Source organism: Cupressus sempervirens, chromosome 2 (genome assembly GCF_028749045.1).
Source record: "Cupressus sempervirens isolate cs-2001-9-10 chromosome 2, ASM2874904v1, whole genome shotgun sequence".
Lineage (NCBI taxonomy): Eukaryota > Viridiplantae > Streptophyta > Pinopsida > Cupressales > Cupressaceae > Cupressus > Cupressus sempervirens.
In genome coordinates, this window is record NC_143119.1 from 493304398 (window position 1) to 493318364 (window position 13967).

A 13967-nucleotide genomic window follows, 5' to 3' on the forward strand; every position below is an offset into this window, starting at 1 on the left:
CAAATCCAGGTTACCAAAATTCACACCCAAGTGGATACAAGCCTTAAAAAGGCAAAGGTAATTGCTAAGCCAATTGACACCCAGTTCCATCATAATCCTTCTCTACCAAAGGAGGAAATAAAAATAGGATTCCATCTTGGGCCAAACCATATTAAAAGCTACCATATCCCTAATCATTAAGGTAGACCTCTTAGGTATGTTTGCCACCACCAAGCTACCTAGAGGATGATTCATATACATCTCAAGGAGGGGCACACATAAATTTTCATCCAAGCTCATGATGACTTCCATAACTACTTGACACCAAGTGAAGTCAAAAATATTTAAGCAGAGTCTTACCATGGCCCATTTGGAGATCCCATCTTTGGCCATGCATCCAATGAATGTGCCAATAATATCACTATTCATCCTCTAGGTGAAGGCATAGTTGAAGAAACCTTCACCAATTGCACTGCTGACCGCAATGCAAGTCATCCCATCCACTGGCCTGAGAATACAATTCCATCTTTCAAGTTTAATGTTGCCTTGAAAGGCCATTGTGCAAGCCTCAACAAAATGAAAAACACAGATGTTAGTGCCCATGTATGAAAGGTAAGTAACCGAATGACAAAAAAAAGGCACTACAACAAAAGAAATAAAACCAAAAAACCAAATTTTCTAGAAGCTCCTCGATTATCCTACATTAACTAAGAAACATGATGTCACCAAAGTATTATGAGTTAGACAAGCATCAGTTAAGAGGCAGTACATGCATCATTGTAAGGAACAATAGACCCTACATATCTTTTTCAATCTTGATCATGATCTATTACTCCATAGGCAACAACATATTAAAAGGGGCCCGAGAAATCATTTATATGCCATGGTATCTTTAAAAAGGAAACCAGCCCTTAGCCACCTAACTATTATGTAGCTAGAGACAAGTTTATGAAGCAAGAACTATATTTAACTAATAACCTCAAACAACCTATCCTTAAATAAGATAATTCTAAAATAGATATCCTAAGTACTATCTTAATCAAGCTAATAGGTGCACCTTACATATAGTCGAAACTAACTAGAAAAATGAAACTAAAATTCATAGCCCATCTCTAAGCACTAGAAGGTTAAGGTTAACACATCAACTCCTTTGTTAGTCAAGAGGTTTTCCTACTAGTTGCCTTCTCAAAAGATATGACAAATTCTAACATCTTCAAACCTATTCAAAAGAATAATGACTTCTTCCAATTTGGAATCGAGAACCCAATTTGGAGTAACTCTATTCCTAATAGAATTTAAAACAATTTGAGAATCACCTTTAATGAATATTTTTGATAATCCTAATTCATGGCAAAGCTTTAGCCCTTCTTCCATTGCTTTGAGCTTAGCCAGGTTATTGGACATAGGGCTGATGAACTTGGCTTTTTTAGCAATCTACTAGCCTATGTAATCATTGATGATACATCCAATCCCTGTTGTCCCTAGATTACCTCTAGCGGCTCCATAAAATTTAGGTTTTGCCCACCCCTTCTGAGGGGGAATCCATTTGCATATTTCCATAGCCTCCTTGCTTTTCTTGAAATCGACGAGAGGAGGATTGATCAAATTGGGCTAAACTTTTCTAACTTGACCGTCCCAGAAAGAGAAGGAACCTTCTTCTATTCTAGTTTTCCTGAGATTGGAATTAGCTATTTCAACAATGCTAGCTTCTATTTTTGGACTAACTCTTCTAGATTAAATTCCATACCACTAAACATTCTTTTATTCCATTCTTTCCAGACTTCCCACACAAGGATGGAAGGACAAATATTCCATAGTTTATTATAGATGTCTTTACATAGGTTGGTGGGCCAACCTTTGAGAAAATTAGTTAATTTTTTTGATAATGGAGAGAACCATCCTAATCTTTGTCCAAGCCAATCCCAATAGACTCAAGAGTATGGACAGGTATATAGTAGATGGTCAACATTCCCATTGTCATGCTTGCAAAGAACACATCTCGAGGGGCCTTCGAAACCATAAGAAGAATCCTACCTTTGGCAAGCAAGCAGGATCCCAACAAAGTTTAAGTGGGATTTCCACTTCATCCCATCTCTTTGAGTTTAGCAATGCTTTGTATCTATTTTTCACACTATACTTGCCATCATTTGAAGCCACCCAAATGAACTTGTCATTCCTCTTAAGCTACTTAACTTTGTTGTCTTATGTGATCTTTTCTTATTCCTTTATAGTAGCTAGGTCAACCTCAATATCATTCAAAGGTTTCCAAATCCAACTAGAGTGTTCTTTCATAGAAATATTAATTTTATAGTCACTCACTTTACTACCCTATTGATTAATTAATTTTTCGTTAAGGTCTCTTGAGAATAAACTATTGAATATCGATGGGTGTCCATCCTAGGAATCTTCCCAAAAAAGGGCTTCATCACCCTTTCCAACATCCCAAGTAAGATATTTTCCAATGAGGTGGTGACACTTAACCATAAACTTCCAACTTTCTAATCCTCTGGGAAAGGTTTTCATTCTAAAAATCGAAGTAGGATCTTCTGCCTTCAAGTACTTATTATACATAATCTTGGCCCTTTTATGCTCTCTTTCTGTATAAAGATGCCAAATTAATTTAGCCCCTAGGGCTTGATTTTTCTATTGCAAGTTCTTAATACCTAATCCTCTACAATCCTTAGGTTTCTAGATGGGTAAAAGAACAAACCTATGTCACCCTTTTACAAAGGAAAAGGCTAACAAAAGTATAATTGTTCACCTTCAATGAAATAAAATTGGTATTATTATTTAGAATTTGAAAATAAAGTAAAGTAATGAGATGTGTAGAAATGGATGAAGTTTAAGATTATAATTTTTAATAATTTTTTGGAATAAGAAATGATATATTTTCCCATTTTTTAAAGATAACTTTTTAGTTGCTAAAAATGCTAGAAATTAGGGGTCTAGTTCCCACCATAAAAATACATGGAAACAAACTTATTTCCCTTTGATCTCATATTATGTTATACATAATATATGTAGCTAGAACAATCAAATATAAAAATTGGCTTTAGACCTATATTTTCTCTTTTATAACGATTCAAATTTCAACTTATTCAAATTGATAGTTTTCATCTCCCACAACATTTTTCAATATAAATCTATTCCAACGAAAAGAAAACTTATAGATTATGAAAGAGGACTCTCTCCTCTAGAACATCATATAATTTTTATTTTTATTTTATCTGATTTAATATTTTTTCTTTCTCAAAATTGACACCTTCTCAAGTGTTAAAATACATACTTGTAGAATTTTTTAATTACAATATACTATATCTAATAAAAATACTATGAGTTCTATATGTGAATATTCTTGAATTTGAGCTTTATGAAATGGTGTTTATATTTTATTAAAAAAATATCATAAAAAATAGTAAGAGTTATTGAAAGGTCAGTTTTCTGAAATAATTTTATTTCTTTAGTAATTGGATACTAACTAGTATAAAACATGCATTTAATAGACATTTCCAATTGGGAAAGTGTGAGACCATATATAACTTAGCCAGAATAAATTTATCAAGATGATATGTTTGAAAAAATTTGATTTTTAGATAGAAATACTCAAATTCAGTTGTTCTAATAAGTCGGTTTGAAAGGTGACACATCTTTGTACTTTTACCCAGATATTATCCCAATTTATGAGGGCCAATTTTTTGGTTTCCTCACAGTCATTCCAAATGAAATTTATGAGTTTAGACTCTAACTTATGAAGGATATTCTTGGGTAGAGGGAGGAAAGAGAGCAGCTATGTAGGAATTGCTGATAAAACTGAACTAATCTTAATACTCTTTCCTACTTTCATGAGCCACTTATCTTTCTAGCAACCAACCCTGGCTTCCAATTTCTCCATAATATTATACCAAACCTTATTGGACTTTACACCCTTTTCTAATTTGATGCCAAGGTACTTGCGTGGGAATGAACCTTTTTTGTATCCCATAATATGGTAGATTTTTTTTTCCAACATAGAATCTGTATTAATAAAATATATCTCTGATTTTGAGACATTCACTTTTTGGCTGGATGCATTCATGTACTATTCTATGATGGATTTTAAAGTTGCCACTTCTTTCATTGAACTTTCACCTAGAAAGATTGTGTCATCTGCATATTGTTGATGAGTACTATTAGGGATATTCCTTGTGACAGTAATACCTTTAATCTCCTTTTTGTTATAAGCCTTAGTGGGAGATCTCCTGAAGACTTCAGCCATAATTATATACAAAGATGGGGATAGTAGATCTCCTTGTCTTATGCCTCTCGAGATTTCAAAAAAAACCTTTGAGGGACCCATTAATAAGAACCAAAATTTTGGTGGAGGAAATGCATTTGAAAATAAGGTTAATCCATTGATGGGAAAAATCAAAAGCTTCTAGGGTTTTGTAGAGGAACTGCCAGTCCACCATATCAAATGCTTTTTGGATGCCAAGCTTCATGAACATACATGCCTATTTATTATTTTGGGTTGAATCAATAGTTTCTAGAATGGTAAGAATGTCATCCAGGATAGATCTACCCGAAACAAAACTTGTCTATTCCTCAAAGATAATCTTTGGAAGGATTAATTTTAGTATGTTTGCTAATATCTTTGAAAATATTTTATAGATGGTGTTGTACAATGCAATGGGCCTAAAGTCTCCTAGATTCTCAAGCTCTTTCTTTTTTGGCATCAGAGTAAGAAAGGTGAGATTAATTTCATATTACAAAGATCCACCCTTCCTTGATGCTTCAATAGCTTCCCAGAGATCTATACCAATAATGTCCCAACATTTTTAATAGAAAAAATCCTGAAATCCATCTAGACTCGAAGATTTTTAGGGTTCATATTAAACACCACCATTCTAACTTCTTCTAACATTATGGGCTTATTTAGTGCTCTATTATCCTCCACTGTGACCAATTTAGGAATAACTTCAAGAAAATTGGCTTGGGCCTCTCTATTTGAACCTTCAAAATTATTTAATGTTTTCTAGAAATGGTCCACAAAAATCTTTGAGATTTCATTTGATTTATCAGTCAAAACACCCAAATGATTTCTAATGCTTGATATCTTACTTTTGGCTCTGTTATAGAGGGTAGAGTTATAGAAAAATTTAGTATTCTAATCTCCCTCCTCTAGCAACCTTTCTCTCAACTTTTGTCTCAAAAAAATTTCTTCTTTGGAGAGAATATCCTCTTGTTTAGCGAGCAATTCTTTTTCTAAAAAGTAGCTATCATTATTCATACCTTTCTTTATGATTTCAAGATTTAACTCCTTCAATATGTCTTCGATATCATAATTTTCTTTTAAAATGTTATTGAAGTGTTCTTTATTCCATTTAAGAATATGTTCTTTTAGTATCTTCATTTTGGACATGAAGATAAACATCCTAGATCCTTCAAAATTACCTTGTGACCACAACTTTATATTATCTAAAAAACTAGAGTCTAAAAACCACATTTTTTCACATTTAAACGAATTCTTAGTAGGTTTATGAGGCTCAGAAAACTCAAATCTAACTAGGAAATGGTTAGAATCAGCAATCGGTAAAATTAAGGATTGAATGTTTAACTTATTTACATCTAGGACTCCTTTAATTAAAAAAACTTATCTAGTTTTTTAGCTATATACACAAAATCCTTCTGTTTGTTGTTCCATGTGAAGTTCCCATTCTTGAAAGGGATATCTACTAGATTGTGGAAATCACACCATTTTTAAAACTATTTTGAAGATTGAGGGCTCTGTTGGTATCCCCCTGATTTTTTGTTCAGGTTTAAAATAGTACTAAAATCTCCTCCTAATAAGATCAGACTATTTTGTTGTTCCTTTATGAATTGACTTATTTCTTCTCAAACTAATTTTTTCTCTTGATTTTTGGTTGGACCATAAATATTAATTAGAATGAACTTGAGATTTGATTTCAAGCTTCTGACTGAACCGCTAATCCACTTATTGTGTTTGCTTAAAATTTCTAAGGTTACATTCCTATTATTCCAAATGAAACCTAAACCCCCAGATGCCCCTACAAATTCTTGCATGGTGATAATCCAATTACCTAACTTCTTACCTAATTTAATATCTTCTACTTTATTTAGTTTAGTCTCCTGTAATAAGATGATTTCAAATTCAAATAATTTTAAATTTTGGTTTAGTAATTTTTTTTGGCTAGGGGCATTTAAGCCCCTAGCATTCCACGTGGTGATCTTCATGGATCCTTAGGAAGGAACTTCCCCTTCCCTGCATTAAAAAGCTAATTGATTTTTTGCTGCTCACAGGCTTGACCATCTGCTTCTTTGAGTTCCTTGAGAGATTTTCTTCCTCTTTTGAGTTTTATCCTACCAAAATTAGGAGAATTAACCCCTTCCTAGTTCATTTTTAAACCCAACTATTCCAAATTCTCTTATGCATCTTTAACTATCTTAGATTGATTATTCTCTTTGACCTCCTTGTCTTCATTGACCAGCTCTTGTAGTATCTACTGTGTTATGCTTTGATTATCCAAGATAGCTCTATCCTCATCCTTGCTTAATTCTCTAACTACCATATCATTAGTGTCTTTGTTTGAGTTGTTTTATTTTTCAAAAGATAAGAGGTCCCTTCTAAGATCTTCAAAAGTGTAGTTATCTCCTCCCAGCTATAGTACTTGCTACAATAGTTCTTCTTTCTATGAAATGCTGCAATTGTCTTCATTTTTGAAGTAAAAAACTTGGATCAATTCCTTTGAAATCCTTTGTATATTTTCCTTTTCATCCTCTTTTAAAGCTTCTACTTCAAATTCTTCATTCTCCTCCAATTCCTTATTTAAAAAATCCTAGAAGTCTAATACTGGGATACCTTTAGGCTTGTTTTCTTCTATGGTGTTTAAATTGAATTTGTCTTTAGGATACTCTCCCCTTGGGGTGGGAGTCTACCAGAATTTGGTTAGCTACTTTGGAATCTTCTTGTTAGCAGCTAAGCTCACCGAAAATAATTCTTCTATCTATTGCCTCTAAACATTTGGGTTGTCTTCAATATGTTTTATCTTTCCATTGACTATGTCTCCTCCATATAAGGGTGGGTGTTCCAATTCATCATTATTTCTGATTAAACTAGCATTGCTCTTATTAACTACCATATTGATTTCAAAATCTAGATTCTTTTATTCATTGACTAGCTTCATAGGACCTTTTCTTTCCTTGACTTTCTTTTCTTTCCTTTTAGACTTTTTACTATAAACTACTATGCTCTATAATTTGGGTCACTTGTCTAATTTAAGGAACTTCTCTAAACTAAGATTAGGATCTTTCTGTTCAACCATAACTATTGAGTTCAATTTGTCTTTACTCTTATTTTTATTTTTGAGTATATCTGATTGAATATTTCCTTTGTTGTTCTCTTATGATATTTTGATTCTTTCCTTCTAATTACCATTGATTCAAGGTGATTGACTACTGATATTTTTTGCTTTATCCTCATTTGAATTTTCTACCATTTCATTGACTGAGTTATCTCTTGTGATCATCAATTCATCTTCCTCAACAAAGCACTCCTCTTGAAACATTCTCTGATGCCTTATTCTGATCATGAGAAAGGATGCATTGAGATCTAATGTGGCTTGCAATGTTCTTAAAGAAATTTTCTGCTCATCATCAAGCCTAATTATCTCTATAATTTTGCCTTCATACCTCTGAAATTTTAATCTATATGTCAATCTGTTAGTTATAATTTTGATTGGTTTAAGAGTCATTTTGTTTGATTTACATTTCATTAGGAGTTTTATATTATTACAGCACTCAAAAGCAGCATCTAATCCAATCAAGACTCCCCTTGATCTTCCTATCCTTTTGATAATGTCAATTTGTTTTAACTCCAAAGGGATAGGGTTTATGGAGAACCAGGTTGGAGTTGAGAAATTTAAATTATCTTCATCACAATTTGGTTTCCATTCAAAGAATTTAATTGAACAACCTTTGAAAAAATAGTCAAAATTATAGAGTAAGTCTTTTTTCATTGTCTCCTCAATACAATGTATGTAAACTAATCTATCAATATAGTGAGAAATACTTACTTGATACCTGTAGAAATCCTCTAACCAGTTAATTAGATTATGCAACTCTTCTTTAGGGCCATTCCAAAAAGTAAACAATCTGACCTCTTGGCATTCCTACCAGCATTCTTCGCTATCCTAGTTGCTTATAATTAGGACCTCATCTTTTAAATGTGCTAATGCAGGGCTATGGGGTTGACGGGGTAAGGAAGGATGGAGAGAAGGGCATGATGTTGATACCCTATGATGAGGAGGAATGTAGGCTTTAAAAGAATGAGGAACTAGGTATTCCTAGGTGGAGATAACATGACCAATGGGTGGTTTAATGGAAAAATCTATCTATTGGAAGTAAATGGGGTTTAGGTTAGAACTTGCATATTTAGTAAGATTAAAGAAGTAAATCTGCTTATCAAGGCTGAAAGTAGAATGAATCAGGGGTAACTCTTTGCCTGGGGACTAATAAGAATGAAGATGGCTGTCACAAACATTGACCTCCTAAATCGAGACGAAATCTTGATCATTCCTAACCTCTGCATCCTACAAGCTATCTAATGAAGTGAAAGAGTTTGAGGTCTTTACTACAACAGTTGGAAATGCCTAAGAATTTTTTACCAAAGGACCCGGCACTCGTTTGCCTCTGAATATGGTATTATGTGATCTATTGACTGGTAGAGCCTCAGAGCAAAATTTTGAAAACCCTATTTTTTTAGGATAAACATGAGTGCAGTTGTATTGAATATCTACTTTTGAAGAAGTTTTTGCATTTTTTGTTTTTCTGCTTTTTTATCTGCTCGCCATTTTTGTGCATGAAATATTATTATAAATATTGTAATATATATTAATTATTATAATATAATACAAAAATAATAAAAATAAAAATATATGTAATGCAATATATAGTATTATAATATAGATATAATATTTATATTCTAATTTAATTGTCATTAAGAATTATTACAATTTTTTAAAAATTTATTTTATTATGCAATTATTCTTATTTAATATTAATTTATAATTTTTTAATAATTATAATATACACATAAATATTATAATCAACTTTTAATAATCTATATAATTTAAATTTAAATAGAAAATCTAATTATTTAAAAATTATTCAAAACTTTATTGTATGTATATAACTATCTTTGTGTTAAATTTTATATGTATATTTTAATTATAATTTATAGTGTCATAATATTCATAAAATAAAACATATCTATAATATCAATATATTAAATGTAATATGTATTAATAATTGTAATATAATATGAAGAAAATATATATATGTAATGTATAATATAGTATTATCATAAAAGTTATTAAAATTTAGGTTTAAAAATATTTTTTTTAAATTACATTTCAAGATATAAGACTTCAATAAATTCATCCAATTAAAAGATATTAAAATATATATACAAATTATACAGCAAACAATTGGCATTTTTTTTTTGATAGGTAACAAAGATATATTATATTCATGATACAAAGATTACATAGAGTAAGCCCATAGTGGATATCTAGTCCACTAGCCCACCCAACTAACCAATTTAAAAAGCCATAATGGTAGATTCAAGTTACAATACAAAAAGATCACAGAGAATCAAAATGTGATCCAACCCCATACAACATCCAAAATTGAAACACGGTGATCACATATAAACAAACTAGTGATCCCATCATGAAAAATGTCATAGAACAACACACCCCTACTCAAAAACCATTTAGCAACTTCTTCCTTGGATAAACATGGAAATGCCTCAACCACCAATAGCATGATTTGAAGCTCGCTCAAGCACCTAGTCATGGGAAGGTCGGTTAGGCACCATGATCCCACCAATAGTTGGATCATTGAACATAGGAGTATTCAAAGGAGACATTCCAATGCTTACTACATGGGCTCCCATGTTCCTCACATGAACGGGAAACTACAAAACTCACCTCGAAATTCATATTTTGTAAATACAAAATGAAAATAGATGTTATTCTGCATGTACTCTAAGCATGCAAATCATGAATAGTTAGTAGATTTAACCAATACTACCATACAAGCCACCCTACACATAACCAATTTAGGAGCATTTTCTATTAATGATGGATAGTCATAGTCTAATGGATGCTTGAATGTCTAAGTCATTCTTGAAATATGAGCATGATGACAAGTCTAGGTGTAATGCTTTGCCTAGAGATCCTTGGAACAAGGATAAATATAAGCCAAGATAAAGAAAATTTAAACAAGTATGGATGCATATGACATACAACATATGAGGATCACAAAGATCACAATGTAAGACTTAAAAAACATCCAAACACCAATGGATCTCCAAATGCTACTATTGACCAAAAGGACTAACCACAAAAGGATGCAAAAGATTATGAATTTGAAAACATACCAAATTCAAAATGTAATTTGAAGGTATTCAAGAACACCATATAGGGTACCCAAAAAACCTCTAAAAAACTTTTAGTCAAACCAAAAAGTGTCTATTGTCTGCCCAAATAGGTTATTCCAAAACCCAGGCAATACTTTAATATAGCACTATGTGATACTTTCCAATATCATATGATCTTTCAAATGAAGGCATGCGATACTTTCAAGCTTTGGATGACACTTCTCAAGAAGGCATGCAATACTTTACAAGTATTATATGACCTTTCTCCAGAGGGTGTGCATTACAATAGAGTGTCCCATGATAGAGTTTACATAGGTGTACGATACTTTCTAGTATTGCACAATTCTTCTCCTTGAGTGTGTGATACTTTAAAGTATTGCCCAATGTTGATGCATGGTCACTCAAAGAAATAAATAATTACTCTAAGGACCAAAACAAGGGATAAAATAAGAAATCAAAACCTCCACACTAGGGAGTACCAAATTCACAGTCAAGGCGAAGACACTCAAAACAATAGCTTCAAGATGGAAATTGCAACTAACCATCTATCATAGCAGAGAAAGGAAAGAACTGAAAACAACATCGTAATAACTGAACAACCAAGTATGCGGTTCCTCCCAACCATAATAGCATTATGAGACCTTGAAGGTCCTAGCCATCCCCCATGTCTAACATCCCAAACTACCAACTATAATGTCAAAGTTGTCTTATGAGGATGTCACTACTAAAATGTACTACAAGATAAGAATAAGGAGATCTAACATGCTAAAAGTAAAGCATAAGATAATCTTACAAACCAAAATCATCATCTAAAATATGTTAAATATCATAATATGAGAATATGTCAATAAAACTAACATCATCTAACATGATATCCAATCATTCCAATGAAAGCATACAACACAAGATAACATAGTCTAGAACTCGAAGTACCAAGTGTAACAACAAGCAATGGTCATACTAGAATAAAGAACCATCTTTGTACATCAGTCCCCAATAGTGTTGAAGGTAGCTATGCCTCCCAACCACATAAAACCTATAGGTCCATCCTGCCATGCTGATGTAGATAATGATCCAATGACAATCACACATAAAACAAACGTCCATGGCTAACACTCATGCTAGACAATATGATGATTGAACCAAGAACATAGAAAATGCACAAACTATAGGTATTGTTTAGACTGTAATGCCCCGCCGGAGATCCTTGGAAACAAGGATGAAAACAAGCCAAAATAATTCTATTTTTTTTAAACAAGTGTAAGTGCACATGACAACAACGTACACGGATCATATAGATTGCAACGGAAGACTTAATGACCATCCTAAAACTCAACGGATCTCCAAATGTCACCACTAACCAAAACACAAACAAGAAAACATAAGAGATCGACCGAGCTAAAAGACCAAAATAGACTCTCAAAAATTAGCTAAGTCTGAAATTTGAAGGCCTGAAATTTTCTAGAATCTTAATCTTAGCCCGTAGAGGTCTGAAACCCATCTCAAATGAATCGTCGCATATATTAAAATATTTCTTAAGTAAAACGATATATTTTAAACCCTGAAGGACTAAAACAAAAACCCAAAAATTGGGTTTCAAGAAAAACCATCAGAAATCAAAATGCAACAACATAGGGTCGAAGAACGCCCAAAAGGGTATCCGGATCAACTCTTAAAAATTTTGGATCACGACGAAAAGTGTCTGCTATCTGCCCGCGTAGGTTTTTACAAAAACTGTGCGATACTTTAATGCAGCATAGAAAAGTGTCACACGACATTTCTCAAGAAGGAGTGCGACACTTTCAGGGACTAGGCGATACTTTTCCTTAAGGCGTGTGACACTTTAACAATGTCACGCGACACAACTCTAAGAGGTGTGCGATACTGGAAAGTGTCGCACGACACTTCTCAAAGAAGCGTACGACAGTTTACAAAATCATATGATACATTTTGTATGGGCATGCAACACTTTTTAAATGTCGCACATTGCTGAACAAATGTCGGCCATACAAAACAAAAACACTTCCAGAATTCAAAAATGGGGAAAATTTGACAAAAGAACCTCCACACCGGGGAGTACCGGATCCACATTTCGAGGCTAGAATACTCAAACCAGAACTGAGTAACTGAAATACAAAAAATGGACTCTAACATCTAACAAACAGAAAAGGAACAGTACAGAAAAGAAACATCACGACAGCTAAAATAACTTCGCAAAGAATAAAACAACCACAAGTACGCGGTTCCTCCCAACCATCAATAGCATCATAAGACCATCGTGGGCCCTAGCCATCCCCTACGCATAACATCCCAGGCCACCGATCAGATCATCGGTGTTGTCGTGATAGGGACATCACTACTAAACATGCTACAATATAAGTAAATGAAATCTAACATGCTAGTAGAAAGCATAAGATAACCCTGTAATCAGATAACATCATCTACTATATGTTAAACATCATAATAAGAAATGCGTAAAACCAACATCATGTAAACATGGAAAACAACATCCCAATGAAAGCATAAATCACTAGAAAGCATACTCTGCAAATCGAAGTACCAAGTGATACATCAAGCAACAATCACTCTAGAACAATAGACTATCTCTGTACACTGGTCCCTATCAGTGGTGAAGGTAGCTACGCCTCCCAACCACATGGTACCCATAGGTCCACACCCGCCGTGCTGATGGAGATAATGATCCAACCACAAACACACACAAAACAACATCCATGGCTAACACACACACCAAGCAGTATGATGACTGAGTCCAAGACATAGACAATGCATAACTACAGGTCCTGGTCAGACATCTCAATGGGCTACTATGTCGGGGCTGACATCATGGAGAGTCGCTCGGCATCAAAAATCCCAAGCTTGGATCGTGTATCCTCGAACTGATACGGGTGCTCACACATTGTGTCCTCGAACTTAATCGGGTGCTCACACATTTTATTATCTTAAGTTTTATTACCACCCAATATTTTATTTAGTTATCACTTATATAAAGCTTCCTCTTCCAACCCATGATTCCATGATCATCGAGTTGTAGGATAGAAGCCCCCTCCATATGCTACCCTACCCTACCCATGCTCATCCAATGGTGAGTGCCCATAGGCATGCAAATTCCCAATCTAACCCCAATGATCATAACTTCTGAAAGTACCATAGAAGCTTGAGACTCGCAAGTCATTTGACAATGTACGTGCATGTACTCGTGTGTCGCGCACCACCATCACGAAGATCACAACAAAAAGGACTAGAAGAGAACGCAAGGCAACAAGTCCCTCAACTAAAAACAAAATTGAGATGATGGATGCAACATGCATCCCAATGCATCAAAAGATGCAAAAGTGATCTAACTGGTATCCAAACAGATCACCCAAACCCACAAACTACAATGTGCCAAGAACACCTAAGAAAACAAGGTGGCACACAAAACAAGGTAAAAACCCCACATTTTGGAAAAATCTCAAAATTAAAACCCATTTGGCCTTTGGGTTCAAAAACCCCAAAAATCCAAAAATAATTGAAAACAGACACTGTATGC